The 15,260-nt window shown below is 53.2% G+C and overlaps 1 pseudogene; it reads right to left on the bottom strand.

Annotated features, from left to right (window-relative positions):
* Positions 1–9,652: 9,652 nt before the first annotated feature.
* Positions 9,653–10,214, bottom strand: LOC140609580 (large ribosomal subunit protein eL15-like; annotated as a pseudogene).
* Positions 10,215–15,260: the final 5,046 nt, after the last annotated feature.

The following is a 15,260-nucleotide window of genomic DNA, read 5'->3' as shown; positions in this document are numbered from 1 at the left end:
CCCCACAGCTTCATGACTCAGTGGCCCTGAGGGCCAGTGGGCAATTGGGGTCCCTTGGGTGCAAGGCTACTCCCTCCAGAGCTTCAGCCAGGTCACAGGGACACCTACTGCTTATAATTGGGTCATTGATTTTTCCCTGTAGTTCAAGTGGCCATGACGAAACTTGTCTCCCTGCTGCACCTGCATGATGGGCTCCCAGACCCTCTCCCAGGGCTGCTGCATGTGCTGTGCACACTCCTTAAAGTCAGCCCCCAAGCCCTGGCCCGTTGTCAGGGATGACTCCAGGAACCGTTTCCCAGGAGGGATGTGAGTGCTCTGAGATCAATCCAGGTCCCCTGGTACAGATCATACACCAGGTGACACCAGCCGGGAGGTCATGCAGAGCTTCCTGAAGACCAGACATGGGAGGCTGCATTGCGGACGCTGAGCAGGCCAGTCCCCCAGGCCCCCCTGACCAGCCCTGCGGTCCTGCCTGATGGCCTGGGGCTAGCAGACAGCAAGATCAGCCTTCCCAGGCCGTGCACCTCATTCTATCTGTCTGGGAAGGGTGGTCACCAGCCGCAGGTGAGGCATCTTTGCCTCTCTTCCTGCCTCCAGGTATGAGGGGCGGGGCTCCAGTTCTGCCTCCTTGCCCCTACCCCTCACCATCATCCAAGCCCCTGCCTGAGTGTGCACATCTGTGCATGCAGGCACATGCATCTGCTAGGGAGCAAGCGTGTACAGGCACCAGGAGTGTGTGCTTCTTCATACCAACAGACAGTGGGAGCTGCCAGGGCGGCCAAAGGCGAAAACCAGCCTAATGTCTGTTGGTGGATGAACGGACGAGCAAAATGTGGTGCCATGCACGCCGAAACTCATGCAGAGTTATGCAGACATGAAATGTCAGCACACGTGACAATGTGGACAAGCCAGAGAATGTGACGCTAAGTGGAATAGCCAGACACAGAGGGACAAGTGCCATGCAGTGTGTCCAGAAAAGGCAAATCTGTGGAAACAGAAGGTGAGTTAGTGGTGCTCAGATCCTGAGGAGGAGACACTGGGGGCGCCAGCTGGAGAGCATGACCATCTGAATGTACTGAAGAGACATTGAATCTCAGACTTTAAATGGTATGTGAGTTATCGCTCAACAAAGCTGTTTAAATGGAAAAGAATGAAATTTGGGGCTGAAAGAAACATTCAGGCAATAGCGTGGTGGGCCCTCAACCTGGAGCTGGATGAGTCCCCACCACCACCACCCACTCGGCCTGGGGCCTGGGCTCCAGCTCCCACATCCTGGTGGGCATCCAGCCCTCGGGTACCTCCTTGCCTGAGTCTACTGTGAAGCCCCAGGGGGCCAGGTCTGGGCTGGGGGCTGTGGCCTTCTCCGTGGAGTGTGGAGTCGGTAGGGCAAGTGGCAAGTAGCCAGCCCAGGGCATCCGTGGTACCTGTGAGGGGCCATGCAGGCAGAGACCTGGCTCTGCGCAAACTACAGCAGGGTGGGCTGGCCCCGGTAATCCCCAACCTGGCTCCAGACTCTGGCCCCCGGACTCGTGAGCCTCCCACATGGACCCCTCACTCCCCCTACTTGGTTGCAGGCCAGTGGGTCTACTCGAGTACCACCCGCCCCTGGGATGGCTATCCCTGCCCTTGCCCCCGCTGAGGGCTGCCAGCCGTGGGGCATGACCTCAGGTGAGGACAACCTGCCCCCTGGAAGGAGGTGTGGCTCTCCCCCACTCTGGAGGTCCGGAGCGGACAGCCTGGGAGCGATCTCTGAAGACAAGGGAGGGGAAGTCCATGCAGAGCCCACCCAAACCCAAGATGTGGATGAGGCTTCCAGACACAGAAGCGACGGGCACCCCAACCCCCGGCCTGGTGGGCCCCCTCCCCTGATGCCCTTGTCCCTGGGGTAGGAGTGGTTAGAGATATATTAATTATATTTCTTCCCCTAATGGGCTGCTTACTTTATGATGTGAGGACACAGAAGTAAATTTTAAAATCAATTATACAATTACATATGTAGTAATAGCAGAGTACACAGCTAATCTCCACTGGGTCAGGACTGCAACCTTCCAATAATGCAGGTTTCATTAGCGGAAAGGCTGTTATTGCCAAGAATTACAGAAATAATGGGAGTGGGTGTATTCAGCGAGAAGTAACAAATGAGGCTGCCCGTGAGATAAGACGCAGAGCCGGCTGCTCGCAGTGAGCCTAAGGACGCCGAGTCCCTCTGCGGGTCACCTGCCTCTGCCTCAGGAGCAGGAATTAATTTTAGAGGCTTTCTGGGGCCTGGCAGGTGGGGGCTTGTGCCCTGGGAGCTGCGGCCATGCCTATTGCGGGGCAAGGGGTGAAGGGTGGAGGGGGAGCCCCCAAGGCCGTGAGCCCCATGAATGAGTTCCTGCCCCGTTGTCCCCTCTCTCCACACCGGCTGACAGCTGCAAGCTGCTCGTCCCCTTGCTGGCAGCCCTGTACCACTGGGCATCTGGAAGCCTCACGGATCCCCAATGGCTACTTCTCACCACTACCGGGGTCGCCAGTACCGCGACTTCTCCCGCTTTGGCCCCAGTTTCTGATGGACAGAAAAGCAGATCCCCAGGGTGCTAGGAATGTGTGCAGAATAAGAATGAGCTGGTTCAGAGCAAGGGTTAGAGTGCTCTTCTCTGCCCTGTGCCGTGGCTGGAGCTGCTTGCCTGCACCTGCAGGCCCTAGAGATCAATTGTAGGGAGGGGGGATTGCCAAGAAGTGATACGTGTCAGGATGGAGAGCAGAGGCCAGAATGGCTGAAGGGGACAGCAGGAGGGACAGCTCCTCAGCATTTCTAGGGGTACCCCGGCCTAGGATGGCTGGCTCCTAGAAACTGAGGAGGGGTTTTTGCAAAGACACCCCCATTTCACCTGCAGGAGCAGAGCTTAACCATGTCATCTGTGCAGAGACAAAGTGAAACCCAAGGTCACAGCCCACAGGGGTCACAGGGCTGGGCACCAGGGTCTGCCAAACTAGTCGGCCCTGTGCTGCTGGGGTTCGTGCAGGGGCAGGGAGGCCCAGGCCCGCCCCCACCCCCATGAAAGGCATAGGGTCCCTCAGCCGAGGGGTCACCCAGTTCTGGGAAGGTTTCCAGTGGCACACAGGGCCACATGTCAAAAGTGTAGAGCTATGTTTTGGCTGGTCTGTGGAGCTGGGGAGCACTAGCTCCACTGTCTCCTAGTGATGTGGGCCCCAAGGTACCCCTGTTATGGCCCTGCAGTACCCCTCAACAACACTGTCCTCTGCCCTCCATGCTGTGCGTGGCTCCCAGAGCTGGCCTGGGTCACAGGGGAGCAGCCATACAGCTGGCTGGGACAAGAGAGCTCCATGAATGAGAGGCACCACCAGCCCTTCACCAGGATCAGGGTCAGGCCCCACGTGTCACCGGGTCAGGGTCAGGGCCCATGTGTCACTGGGGTCAGGGTCAGGGCCCATGTGTCACTGGGTCAAGGTCAGGGCCCACGTGTCACTGGGGTCAGGGTCAGGCCCCACGTGTCACCAAGGTCAGGGACAGAGGCTGCAAGGTGACGGGGTAGGGGGGTAGTCATCATTTTGTCCCATCAATAGGGCTCTCAGTGTCACATCGCATGTCCCTGTCTGTGGTCCATCTTCAATGACACTATGCCAAGCCTGGATGCAGCCTGGATCCCTCTAGGGCCTAGGGAGTGACCAGACTCCCTATTCTGTACTCCTGGAGTGGGGCCTTCTAGAAGGCTCTGCCTGACTCACACTCAGCTTTATGACAGAGGGACCTGTGGGGAACTGGACAGCCGAGCGGTGTTTATGGTGAAATCGGGGCCGAGCAGGTGCCTGAGGGTGGGCAGGGTGGGAGGGGCAGGTCTGCCTACTGGCCCCGCACCCTGCATGCTGAGGGCTGGGAGGACAAGGCGGGGCGGCCAAGACCCCCATGCCTGGGTCCCATTTGGCAAAGCCGTTGTGGGTCTGGGACGCTGGACAAATCAAGATTTCATTCCCCTGGGGGGGGGGGGGTCCACGGCAGGGTTGGGGCCCCTCTCTCTAGACCGTTCTATCCGTTCATTCCACGTGAGCACTGGGCTGCCGAAGGCCCGGCCCAGGCCAGGGGCGGTGCAGGTGGCGGCGCTGGTGGCCGGGGGACAGGACAGGACAGGATGGCCCAAGCGCTTTGAAGCCCAGAGTGATTGCCGCCGCGGATTACTGCGCATGCAAATGAGCGGTGCGACGCCGCGGGTCGGCCTTCTCCTTCTGTGCCTGCAAATAGACTCCGATAAGGGGATCTTTGTAATTACACGGAGCTACACTGGTCAATTCTGACTTTTAAATACCACAGGGCCCTAGAAAGGAGAAGAAAGCGCTGAACACATGTTCTTCTGGGCAAGAGCAGCGGCTCCTTTTGAATCGCGCCGGCTCGCCCGCAGCCCGGCCGGCCGCTGGCTGCCCGCCTCCTTTGTGAGCGCTATCGCTCCATCACGGCACGAGATCATTTCCAAATTAAATTTTATGGTCCATTACTTACCGCTCCGACACTGGTCTAATGGAATCTTAAATGGAACTGACTTGATCTGTGTGGGGCTGGCCTCTCAGTTAAGATGTTATTTGGTTCTAATTATCAGATAATGAACTCGGGAAATTTAATTTTTAATATTTGTATGTCAAAAGTCCATTGTGCTTTGCCTAGAGACTTTAAATTAAAAGTTAACACGGGTTCAACGCCAGTCCCAGAATGTGCTCTGGAGGGCTGAGGCCCCCCAAAGCCCCTACTGCGCACTGGTTTGCAGCAGAAAAGACCTCCCCAGGCTCCTACAGGGCTGCGTGAGGCCAAGGGTGCACGTGAGGTCAGGTGAGGCCGGCAAGGGTCGGTGCCCCAGGAGGCCAGCCCCCTGCGCCCCCCGCGCCCCCCATGGCCCCTGTCCCGCCAGCCACGGTGCTCAGTGATGAGTCACACACAGCCACAGCTGCAAGTGTCCCCACCCAAGCCCACAGCCACTGCTCCACAGCCCGCAGCTCCAGAGCTGGGATCGGTTCAACCTCTGCAGCCATACCTCCACCCTCCGCACCTCCCAAGGCCCCAAGGATGGCAGGGACAGAGGAAATGTAGAAGCCCCTTGTCCTGTGCTCCATCTATCTGTGCTCCTGCATGTCCTGGATGGACTGACACGCAAACCCGGAGAAGGCAGGCTGCAAACGTTCTGTTCTGATACACGGTGGGACTGCCTCCTCTCACGCAGAGACGACCAGCATCCTGTCCTTGGTTGGCTGTAGCACCTTGTCCTGGCCAGCATAGTCATGTCCCTCGGCCTCCCTGTCCCTCCTCATGCCCCCAACGGGACACTCGGGGGCTCTGGAGTTGCTAGTGGGCCAGCCCCTCACCAAAAGCTTTGGGCCAGGGCACCTCGTGCAGGCTCAGACCCCAAGCTGGAAGCCCCCCAACTCTGCGCTTCCCGTGAGGAGCTGAAGTCTGGGGTGCTATTCAACCACTCCCAGCATGAGCCAGACACTGGCAGGGAGCTTCCTCTCTGCTCTGAGTGAGTCAAGGCCAAGAGTGGGGTGGGGCTCAGGGTGGTTCCACAGGAGACTGCCAGAAGGGCTTCCTGGAGGACCACAGCAGGGGACAGGAGGGAGGTGAGATTTGGCAATGGACAGAGCCGCAGATGGGGGCAGGGCACAGGATTGAAAGGGAGGATGAGGTTGGGTAGGAAGCTGGTGTGGGCTGTGTAAGGAGGCAGCAGGGCTGGACCCCAGGGGCCTGGGGCAGACAGGCCAGCCCATGTCTGTGGGAGCCCGTGGCGCCAGCGTCTGCCACTCAGCCCAGCAGCTGGCCCACCTGGAGGCACCTCTGCCCTGGTCACAAGGTCACCTGGAGTTGCAGTGGAGGGCGGTGTGGGCTGGGCATGGCTGGTGGCCCCATGATGGAAGGCCAGCAGCCCTCCCAGCTGGACCCTGTGCAGCTCTCCCCGCCCTGGTCTGCAGTGAAAAATGACAGCCAGGCACCCTGTTCATCACCAGGTTGTCGTACCCAAGGGGTGGGGCTGGGAGTCTGTGCCTGAGCAATCTCTCAGCAGCCCCTCCGGCACCAGCTGTGTTGGGCTCGGCCCTACACAGGGCAGGGACGTTCTATCTGTCTGTGGTCCCAGTAGCCAGGGGACTGCACCCAAAACCTAGAGCATCAGAACCACGATGTCTTTTTCGCCCAAAACCTGCACCACGGGTGGTGCCCAGTGAGTGCTGGTCCCTGCTCCTCTTGCTGCCACGGAGTGGCTGGAGGCTGTGCCCAGAGTCCTGGAACCCCTTCGCACAGTGCTGGGGGTGGCTGCTGGGCCAGGGCCTCAAGTCACAAGCATACTCTCTTCACTCAGTGGGCGGGAGTGGGCTTCCTCCTGGTAGGCAGCCCCTCCCCTATCCTCCCAGCGCCACCCCCCCTCCCTGCTGCACCTCCCCCTCCAGCTGAGCTCTGCCCTCCACTGCCCCGCTGCTCTACTCAGGGGACTCTGGGAGCAGGTGCTTGGCCCACGTCCTTGCAGTAGACGCCTGAAGTCAGTTTTTAAACGGGCTTGGAGCCCCTGAAAATGGGGGTCCCTGCGCACAGCCCCCTACCCCTGCACACCCCCCTGACTGTCCTGCCAGCAGAGAGACTGGTTCTGGCTGTCTGCCCTGACAGCAATCTGGCTGGCCCCCACCCACCCCATGCCTTTTGTAACCTAGAAGTATGATGTCCCCACTTTCTTTCTTTCTTTCTTTCTTTTTTAATATTTCATTTATTTATTCATGACAGAGAGAGACAGAGAGGCAGAGACACAAGCAGGTTCCATGCAGGGAGCCCGACATGGGACTAGATCCCAGAACTCCAGGATCACACCCCAGGCAGAAGGCGGTGCTAAACCACTGGGCCACTGGGGCTGCCCAATGTCCCCACTTTCAGCCCTGTTTTCAAATGTATGTTTCAACACAGACTTCTCTAATCACTGAAGTCAAGAGCAAAAGCATAACTCTTATCGTTTTGAGTAAGAGGCAGCCACGCTGCTAGATGACCAGGAGGCCCTGGGCTGACCTTCAGGTTGCCCTTCCTGCTCACACACTTGTAGGTCATGCAGATCTTGTAGTTCCTTCTGGCCCCGCGGATGGCAAGATTTTCTCCCTCTCAACATGGAAACCAGTACTGGGAGCCTCCCACCTGCACCAGCATCTGGAAGCTCTGTGCAGCCCACCTGCGGCCCCACCCATGGGTGACCACCTGCTCCCTGCCCGTTGCAGAATGCTGCCAGCCCTAAGACCCCAGGCCAGGTGTGACCCAGCCAAACCAGGGCCGAGTAGCCCCTCCCTCAGCCCGGGAGGACCAGAGCCCCTTCCTCTTATTTATTTTAAATATTTTCTCTACTTATTTGATGGAGGGAAAGAACACAAGCAGAGGGAGCAGCAGAGGGAGAGGGAGAAGCAGACGCCCACTGAGCAGGGAGCCCTGCATGGGGCTCAGTCCCGGGACCTGAGCTCAATCATGACCTGAGCCGAAGGCAGACGCTTCACCAATGGAGCCCCCCAGGTGCCCTAGTTACTCCTTTTCAACATCAATAAATCTTCATGTGAAATCTCCCTGTGTGACCCTGTGGGGTGTCTATCTCCCGGTTGGACTCAGACTACACCCTCTTCATGTTTGTTTTCATGGTTCTTTATTCTGGTGACATACACATACCATACAACTTAGCATCTTGACCCTGTGTATGTGTATATTTCAGTGACATTCAAGTACACTCACATTGTCGTAAGCCATTGCCATCCATCCCTAGAATCTGAAACTGTCCCCATCAAACACCAACCCCACTCCCCTCCCCCAGCCCCATCTTTATCGTTCCTATTTCTATGAATCTGAGTACAAGTAGAATGGCAAAGTATTTGTCTTTATGCAACTGACTCATTTCACTGAGCGTTGTGTCCTCTAGATTCATCCATATGGTGGGGGGTGGCAGGATTTCCTCCTTTTTAAAACTGAATAACATTCCATTGAATGAATGGACTGCCTTTTGCTTACCATTCATCCATTCATGAACACTTGGTTTGCTTCTGCAATTTAACTGTTGTGAATAATGCTGCTATGAACATGGGGGTGTGGGCATCCCTTCAGCCCTTGGTTTCAATTCTTCTGGACATACTCAGATGTGGAATAGCTGGGTTGTATGGTAATTCTCTGTTTAATTTTGTGAGGATCCTCCATACTGTTTCCACAGTGGCTACACCAGTTTGCACTCCCACCAACAGTGCGCAGGGTTCATTTCCCCACATCCTTGCCAACATGTGGTATTTTGGTGTTTTGTTTTGTTTGATAGTAGCCATCCTAATGGCTGGTGGTATCTGATTGTAGTTTTGATTTGCATTTCTCCAATGCTTAGTCGTGTGAGCATCTTTTCAAGGCTTCTTGGTCATCTGTAGACAGTCCTTGAAGAAACGCCTGTTCAAGTGTTTTGGTCATTTTTAATCAGGTTGTTTGTGTTTTTTTGTTGTGGAGTTTTAGGAGTTCTCTATATATTCTGGATATTAGTCTCTTATCAGGTAAATGATTTGCAAATCTCTTCTCTTGCTCTGCGAACTGCCTCTCCACTCTGTGGATTGTGCCCTTTGATGCACACAAGATTTTTTATTTTGATTAAGTCCAATGTATCTATTTTTTCTTGTATGTGCTTTTGATGTTGTATCAAAGAAATCATTGCCAAATCCAAAGTCATGAAGTTTTCCCCCTATGTTTACCTCTGACAGTTTTATAGTTTAGCTCTTGCTTTAGGTTTTTGATCTATTTTGACGGTTTTTTTGTGTATGGTGTAAGATAGGGTAGGGCTCCGATGTCATTCTTTTGCATGGGGATATGCAGTTTCCCCAACACTGTTTGTTGGAAGATGGTCTTTTCCTTTTCCCTAGCTAAAAGTCATTTGACCATAAGAGGGTTTATATCTAGGCTCCCTATTCCATTCCTTTTGTCCTTCTGTATGTCTCTACACCAGAACCATACTATTTTGATAGTGTAGCTTTGTAGTCAGTTTTGAATTTAGGAACTCTGAATCTTCCTGCCTTGTTCTTCCTTCTCAAGATTGTTTTGACTATTGAGAGTCCACATAAATTTCAGGATGGATTTTTCTATTTCTACCAAATGCCTTGTTGATATTTTGATAGAGACTGCACTTTATCTGCAGATTGCTTTTGGTAGTATTATCATCTTAACAATATTGCATCTGCCAATCCATGAACATGGGATGTCTTTCCAATATGTCTTTGTTAATTTCTTTCAGCAGTGCTTTGTTATTTCCAATGTATAAAACTTTCACTTCCTTGGTTAAGATTATTCCTAAATATTTTATTCATGTTGATGTTATTATAAATGAGATTGTTTTCTTAATTTCTTTTTTGGATTCTTTGTTGATGCATTAAAATCTTCATGACTTTTCACATGCTTTAAAATCTAGTTTAGTACACATGCAGAAAAGCACATAGAATGTGAATTTACCACCCAATTGTCACAAAATGAAATTTGTGTGTCCCCCTCCAGGTCAAGAAAAAACAATATCACCAGCCCACCTGGGCCACCCCCCCCCCCAAGCATTTCTGTTCTCCTCATAGGTACCCAGTAGCCTCATTTTTTCGATTGTCCTAAATTGTTTATTAGGTAAGAATTTTACAAACATTATTTATATTAGCAGTAATGGTGGAGCTGGAGAGTATTGCATCTTCTCCATGCTGCATGGCAAGAACCACCAATAGTGTGGTGGAACTCATGGCCTGTAGATGTCAGCCCTCGCATCTCCCTGTGCTTGTGACTGGTTTGGCGATCCACTGGGTGTCAAGATTTCTTTGATGGCTTTATGGAATGGATCAATGAGGATTACCTCAAAGATTCTTCACCAACCCAGTAAGAATTCAAGACTCTCAGAGCCACACAGTGGCATCCAGCTCCCTCCTCTGCAACAGACTATAGATTTTGGGCAAACTTAAACTGGCTAACCCAATGATGGATAGGTTTGCTGTAAGTAGCACCCTTAGGAACCAGGTGTTTGCAACAAACATGAATCCAATATATGACATAACCTTGCTTGGTCTTGTACCCAAGTCTGTGTGCTCTATTGGGCAGGTTGGGCAGGGGCCTTGTGAAGCCCAGAGAGCTGGTGGTACTGCCAACAGTGCATCCTGAGAAGAAAGAGCATTACATTGAACTGCTTTTTCCTCCATAGCTCCTAGGTGTACTTGTAAGCATCCATCTTGGCTTACTTTGAGCTGATGGCTGCCACTGGAAGGAAGGGCCCATATCCTGATTCCTAACTCCACAAATTCATTTTGCCTGTTTGGAACTTCACATAGAAGAATCATGCAGTGAGTGTCTTTTTGTGTCTGGCTGCTTTGATCAACATTGTGTTCAGGAAACTCATTCATGGTGCTCTAAGTAGCAGTAGGCTATTCATCTCATTTGTAGAATATTTCATTGTGTGGATATACAACATTCCACTGTTGGTGGCCATCTGGGTATTTGCTAGTTTGGTGCTGTTCCAAATAGCACTGCTAATAACATCCTTGTACATATCTTTTGGTGAACATATGTGTGTGTTTCTGTTGGGGGTTGCACCTGAGGGGGGAATTTCGAGGAGTGCCATATGTTTAGCTTTTGTGAATATTGCCAAATCATTTTCCAGCATGCCTATACCAATTCACACAGAGACTAGCCGTGTGTGGGAATCCTGGCTTCCCCCAAGTGGTGACTGGAGCCAGCTCACAGAGGCTCACAAGAGCTCCTTGCACACATCTTTCTCAGCTCTGCCCATAGCAACATGAAGCAGCACCTTGCCATCAGCCACGTGAGAACTATTTACATCACTGAAATTAGCTAGCACTGCAAGTCAGGGCTCCCTCCACTCTGGAAAGGAGTTGTTGAACATTGACCAGCATGTCTCTGCTCCAATCCTTGCCACTAGTGTTTCCTGTCTTTCTGTGTAGCCACCCGAAGGGTGTGTAGTGCTATCTCATGAGGCTTTAATATACCATTCCCACTCACAGATGACCCATTGAGCACTTTTTGTGGGTTTAGTCATCATGTCTACTTTTGTGAAGTGCCTATTCAAGTTTTCTCGTAGGCTTGTAACAATTTTTTATGTGTTGGATTATACAGCTATTTGATGATGACATGTGTCCAAATATCTTCTCCTGCAGTCTGAGTGGTGTTTTTGATGAATAAAAGCTTTGAATTTCTAAAAATTGTTTACAATTAGTACATTATATTGCACTATTTTAGAGACATTTTCTTATCCTGAGACCATGAAGATTTTTTTGCATGGGGTCAATTTTAGCTTTTTCCATATAGATATCAGTTTATGGAGGACCCAGGACCTATTGAAAAATATCCTTAAAAATATGACTAGTTTTAAGTATTTTTATTATTATTAATTTCACCTGGGATGAAAAATTTGCTTCTTCTCTGTCATATATATATATACATATATATATATATATTTTGCCCCCCTTCTCTAAGTCATTTGAGAGTAAGTTGCAGACATGTTGTCCTTCTAAATACTTCAGTGGTCCTTCCTAAAAATAAGGACATTCTCTTAACCACAATATAATCATCAAAGTCAGGAAATTAACATAATAAAATATCATCTAACCTACAGATATTCAAATCTGGTCACTTGCCTCACTAACGTTCATTATGTGTGGGTGTGTTTATATATACATACACACACACAGCTCCTAGACCGTGTACCACGGGTCCCAGAGGCCACTCCACCCCAGCAGCACCGGGCACCCCCGGCACTCAGACTGTGGGCTCTAAACCCTGCCTGGGAGCTGGAGAAGGGGCAGCTTCCAGGGCTCAGCAGGAAAGTCAAAGAAAAATAAGAAGCCATAAACAGCTACAACAGCGAGTGAGAACTCTTTCAGTTTACAAAAAATCGTGATTAGCAACAAAAAGTCAGGGAGCCCTGTTTTGAGGGGTTCCTGGTCCTCAGGCACTCAAGTTCCACAACTATGTTTTGTGGCCCTTGTCATGTGCCCTTGACACTCTCTGTCCTGGACCTGGACGTTGCTGTCAGGCAGGGCTGTGGTCCTGAGTCCTCACGCCGCTGACCATCCCTTTCCTTCCTTGAGAATGCTGGCTCCTGCCCTTGCTCCTTCTGTGTTGGGTTGTTTGTCTCTGCAGAGGTGTGAGGTGCCTGCTCTCCCACAGGTCTCCATGAAGAGCCCACCTCACCATGGCTTGGGGTCTGGGTCCTTGGTGATTACTGTTTCTGAGATCTTATTTAAGAAATGGGGGGTGCCTGGTTGGCTCAGTCGGTTAAGCGTCTGGCTTTGGTTTTGCCTCAGCTCATGATCCCAGGGTTGTGAGATCAAGCCCCAATTCAAGTTGGGCTCCTTGTTCCGCCAAAAGTGTGCTTTTTCCCTCTGCCTCTCTCCGCCTCCCCCAACTCACATGATCACCATCTCTCTGTCTCTCTAAAAATAAATGAATAAATCTTAAAAAAAAAAAAAAAAAAAAAAAGATGGAAGAAATCCTTTACTCCCTCTGGGCCACAGAGATCATCTCCCACATTTTCTTCTTTAATTCATATGAATATGACTCTGTGCTTTTCTCCCTGGCCTTAAAATCAACAAGTACAGCCACTGTCAATTGGGGTAACTCCTGGGAGGAAGTCAAGATGCCCCACACAGTGCCTGTGGGTAGGAGGAAGGCACAGGTCACTACCACGACTGGTGAAAGCCCAATTTCCTGGGGAGAAGTGGGAAGTGGACCCAGGAGCCATTGGCTGCCTCTGTGTCAGGGTCCAAGTCCTGTTGTCCTCCAGGGGCCCCACCTAGCACAGAGGGGACCGAGGAGACCACAACCCCGGGCCCCTGCAGGGTGTATCTGTGTCAGCCCAGACCCCACCCCTGTCTCTGCTAAGTTTTGGGCAACAGGAAGCCCCACACTAGCTGTTTGTAACTCTCCTCAGGGAGCTCTGAGCCCAGCGAGTCAGATGGTGGGAAACGAAGTAGAGGAGCCTTGGATGTGGCTGGGGTGTTGGAAAGTTCGGGCAGGGCCAGGAGCAAGCTGGGGCACTTGCTGTCTCTCCCACCTGCACCACCTTCCCCCTCACCCCCCCACCTGGTGATCTTGCTGCTTCACACTGCTCCCTGGAGCAGAGGGGAGGACCCCCTGGACATCAGCAGCAGCAGGCTGGTCCCCCCTTGTGGGGCAGAGGGGCGGTGGCAGCTGAGCAATGGGCAGGATGGGGCTCTGAGGGCCAGAGGGAGTCAAAGGAGAAAGCCATGAGCTGAGGGAGCAGGAACCAAAGTCCGAGGCAGGGCCAGGACCTTGGCAGGGGCTGCCCCCAGCTAGTGGGGTATAAGCCAACTCTGGTATGTGCTTAGTGATGGAGGCCCTGGTGACCCCTAGCTTCCCAGGGCAGCCCCATTCACGCCACCCTCTCTATCCATGGGATCCCACCACCCAGGTCCAGCCTGTGGCCTTTGTCCGAGTTGGGTTCTTGGCCAGGCCCCTGGGGGAACCACCCTATGTCTCATGTGGCCTCCCCCACCTACATGCCCCCCACTCCGACTCTGAGGTCCCTGCTGTCCCCTGGTCATTGGCACAAGCCTGTGTGTCCCCACTGGAGGGACCAGGTTCTGCTACACAGAGATGCTCTCAGGAAGCCTCATCCCACACCCACGGGTGAGGAACCCAGAGCAGGAGACGAGGGCAGGGTTCTGGCCTCCCATTCCATGGTGCAGTGACCCTGTATTCCATTTGGCCTCCACCATCAAGCTACCTGCCCACAGTGGGTCATGGAGCGGGCAGGTGGCAGGGGTCTCTAGGCACGGCTGGCTGGCCTGTCAGGGGCGTTGGCACCTGCAGAAGCAAGTGCACCGGCAGCCTGCTCATCCCAGAGGTTTCCTTGCCTCCTGGGCAGGCTTGTTTCATGTTGAGGGGTCTCGGGCAAAGGCTCTTCGTCATCAGAGTGGCGGTGGCAGAAGGAAGAAGATTCCTGCCTGCCCCAAGGCACCAACAAGACCCAGCAAGTGCTCTTGCCTGGAAGCCACATGCCTTCGAGCTCATAGTCATGCTCTTAATTGCAGTCAATACCCAGAAAAACAGTCTGTCCTGTCCGGTTGTCTACTGGGACAAGACTAGTGGGAAGGATCATGCAAATGTGGTGTGGACCAGGCTCCGTGGGCAGGTGCCCCAAATTATCCACCAGCCGCTCCCCCAATTAACAGGCGGCAGCCAGTACAATCCTCCTAAATCACCAGGGCCGCGGCGGCCAGCCCCCTGGCTGCATAAATCACGTTCTCATTGCCACCACGTCCAGGCGGCGGCTCTTCCGTGAGGACCGGTGTCACCGTCCCCTAAACTCCGAGGCTGGTGATTGATGCCACCTGCTCTGCACATGCCGAAGCCACCATCTGCTCACAGGGAAGCATAAACTTTGCACGCGTCCTGCTGATTTTAACTGGGCTAATTTATTGCTCACGAGCGGAGGAGCGCGGTTTGCGGCGAGCTCTCCAGCCACCCGGGAGCCTGCGGCCCAGCCCTCGTGCCTGTGATCGCGGCTCGATAAGGTCCGCGTCAACCGCAACCGCACACAGTAGCACCGTCGCCAGCCCCCCAGAGGCACCGGGGAAGAGAGCCCCGGCAAAGCACCTCCTATGGGGGGATTTATTTCTGAATTAAACACTCCCAGCCCCAACGGAGGCCTATTCATTTCCACAATCAGCTTTCTTCCCAGTTGTAAACAGACTCTTTCTAAAACTTGTGCATGATTTTAATTACAGATAAGTTTCTCTTTAAAGGACGGGCATTCATGCCTGGGTTGCTAAGCTGAATTCGATACATCTCTATGTTCCGGGTGTCCGGCTGATGCACAGGCCCTGAGAGCCATACACCTGGCTGGTGCCCGGACAGCTCCCGGGCTCGCAATGCTTCTTGGCCCAGAGGCACTAGGGACCCACCAGCCCCACTGCCTTGTGGTAACCCAATAGCCCAAGCCTCATGGGGCCAAGGTGCCCAACTTTCCAGAATGTGCCAGAATGTGCCTCACTCGGTGGGCAAGGATGGGGGTGAGCAGCCGAGACCCTGCCCCCAGCAGAGGAGGCTTCAGGCCCCACAAACAGCCCAGCTGGGGACTGGGACAATTGCGGATAGCTAGCCCTTCAGGGCCAGCACAGGAGTCAGCTCTGGACTATCTCCTCCAAGAAGGCTCCCAGACTCAGCCTTTCCAGCTCCTCCTGGGGGTCCCCACTGCTTTTGGCTGAGCCTCCCACCTCAGTCGTGTCCCTGGACT

This window comes from Canis lupus, chromosome 2 (genome assembly GCF_048164855.1).
Source record: "Canis lupus baileyi chromosome 2, mCanLup2.hap1, whole genome shotgun sequence".
NCBI lineage: Eukaryota > Metazoa > Chordata > Mammalia > Carnivora > Canidae > Canis > Canis lupus.
Note: the sequence above shows the minus strand (reverse complement) of the source record. Positions and strands in the feature narration are given on the sequence as shown.